The following is a 2,750-nucleotide window of genomic DNA, read 5'->3' on the forward strand; positions in this document are numbered from 1 at the left end:
AGAGAAGGAAGCTATGGGAGAGTAAGTTATGAAGCCTGTTTCCACTCTGGGCCTCTGGACATCATTCCCACTGGGGATGCTAAGGGAGCATGTACGATATGACTCAGTTTTCCCAACCAAGGGGTGAGGTGGCCGGGGTATTGACTCACCAAGTCCTTATCCATCATTGGTTTCAGGCTGCCATCAGTGACTAAGAAACTCTCAAAGAGTTGCAGGTGTTCACAGTAAGAAACCTTTGGTAATTAATGGATTCAGAAGTCTCTGTGCCCTTTTTTTAAATTATAGTATTTATTAAAGTTATTTTTACAAATTCAGGTCTCAAAACATTAAAAGGTTACTTTTTACTTTAACACGTGCTTTGCAAATGTGTATCAGCAGCAGACAGTGCTTTGGGTGAATAGATTTTAGTCTTCAAAAACACGACTGCATCCTTCATCTGTAGTTTTTCCACCTCCCAATTATTGACCACGATTACATAAAAACCCATTATTTTCAAATGCTGCATTTTCATAGCAAGGTATCCTTTGGGGTGGGTTGAATCCAAACAGTAAGCAGATTTAGGAACACAGAGTACAGCTACTCTCTGAATATCTGTAGCAGTCACCACATCCACATCAGAAAATGGAAGCGCTTGGCTCCGGTTATTATCCACTCTGATTTCAAAATCAATAAAATAATTGTGCGGCAACCGTACACTTTGAGAGAAGCATCCTTCTCCCAGAAGGTCACTCAGCGCTGCAGCAACCTTTGGTTGAGGACATGAGGGTGCGGGGGGGCAGCCGCGGCAGCGCCAAGTCCAGGTCCTTGTGACAAGGAGCGTCATCGAGCTTTAGACAAGCAGCCACAACATGCAGCCTGTGAGCATTCCTCTCCACGTCACCTGACGTCAGCAGATCATCAATGACGTCCTTTTGAAGAAGCTGATTAAAGAGGGCCAGGGGGAAAATGGTTCATCCAGCAAAATGAACACACTGCATTTAACAGGTTTTCAGAAGATATGTGGTGAAGACTACCAGTCAGAGCACTGGCCATAACTCCTAGGAACTTGTGGGTCTGGCATTTGTAGAAGTGGGTGAGAGAAGAATATACATTAAGAATACAGACAAGGCTTTTCACATTTAAGAAGCCAGATTCATCTGCTGCTTTCTTTATAAACAAATCCATCAAACCAACAGGTCGAAAGCCAAAGTTTTCAAATAAAATGAGGAGAAACAGAACTTTTTTCAGCTTCCAGATGTCAAAGGTTGTAGCCACATAATCTGCTATTCCTTTAAAGAGGTCTATATTAATATATTGGAGGTCCCTGCAAGACTGCAATATGTTGATCAATATTTTAAAAGGACACCCATGGATGTTACTTGTGACTCTCTTACTGCACTCATTCAGAAGGATAACAGAATGGTGATTCATGGCGGCCAGTACCGCAAACATGTGCTGGCAATTCAAAACAGAAAATTGGTCTAATTCTTTCAAGGCTTTCATCTCCAATTTCCTTTTAAGACCAATTGGATCATCTTTTCCAATACTTCTCATTACAGTTTGTAATGTGAAGACATGTTTTATTTTCCAAACTTGCTCATCAACTAGCATCGCATTCCTGCCAGAACATCCACATTCTTGCATGGCTCCATTGTGTTTAAGATAGTTGACAAAACTGAAAGACATTTCTCATCACACTCATTGATACGTTCCTGGACCACCCTCAGCAAAGTCTGTACGAGCAGCGTGTTCTGAGGAATTCCAAGCTTCACTATAGCATGAAGACTAAACAGCAGGTTGTCGAAATACATGATCTTGGCTTCTCTCATAACTTGTTCACACAGCTGGCTAAACGCAGGGTGGTTAAACATCAACTGTTTTTCAAAGCGCTTCTGGTCCTCAGACATCCGTTTGGCAACTGTCCACATGGCTGAGAAATAGTTACTACTAGTAAATGTAGGTGCTTTTGAAAATATATCTAACACATCACTCAGGGAATTACACTCCTGAGACAGTTTTCTACTGTTGATCAGAGTTGGTTTTCTTCTCTTGGTGAGAACATCTTCATCAGAGGCCTCCTGATGAAAGCTTTTCTTCAGTTCATTATCAGAGGCAAGAAAGTGTTTTGAATCCTAGGACAGTCTTCTAGGACAAAGTAGTTTGTCAACTGTAAAGACTGTTACTGTGCTTATGCCCTTTGTTTGACAGCCATCACCTCCTGATTTAAAAATTAAAGCATCCTGAAAGAGATATATAATAGATGATTGCATTTTATTATCAAAGGTATTTAAAAGGTTTCTTCCGTTCCAGTTTGAATAAGCAATATTTGGTCTGCAAAATGCCAAAGGATACAGTCTCATAGTTCTGCCTGTTGGAACTAAAGTACTGAGTTGTCTGAGGTTCCATAAAAAGGAACCTGTTCTGTTATTCATCTTCTAGTTACTGAAATACTTTCAAAAGATTTTAAAGTTATCAAGATGACACACATGTCGCTTCTACATATGAAAAAAAACTCATGCCTGCCGTCGTTTTCCTTAGAATAGAAGCCTGTGATTGTAGATAGGCGCGGCCATGACAGTTTGCTCGCGAGCTGAGCGTATCGCCTCCGTGCCCTTAAACACACATATTTGATCATGTATCATGTTCAGTCACTCAGTCGTGTCTGACTCTTTGTGACCCCATGGACTGCAGCACACTAGACCTCCCTGTCCATCACCAGCTCCTGGAATTTACTCAAACTTTTGATGCCATCCAACCATCTCATCCTCTGT

At 41.3% G+C, this 2,750-nt stretch overlaps 1 pseudogene; it reads right to left on the bottom strand.

The window, feature by feature from the left end:
• Positions 1–269: 269 nt before the first annotated feature.
• Positions 270–2,520, bottom strand: LOC136153966 (FAST kinase domain-containing protein 2, mitochondrial pseudogene; annotated as a pseudogene).
• Between the last annotated feature and the right edge of the window lie 230 nt (positions 2,521–2,750).

The sequence above is a fragment of the Muntiacus reevesi genome, chromosome X (assembly GCF_963930625.1).
Source record: "Muntiacus reevesi chromosome X, mMunRee1.1, whole genome shotgun sequence".
In the NCBI taxonomy this organism is placed as follows: Eukaryota; Metazoa; Chordata; class Mammalia; order Artiodactyla; family Cervidae; genus Muntiacus; species Muntiacus reevesi.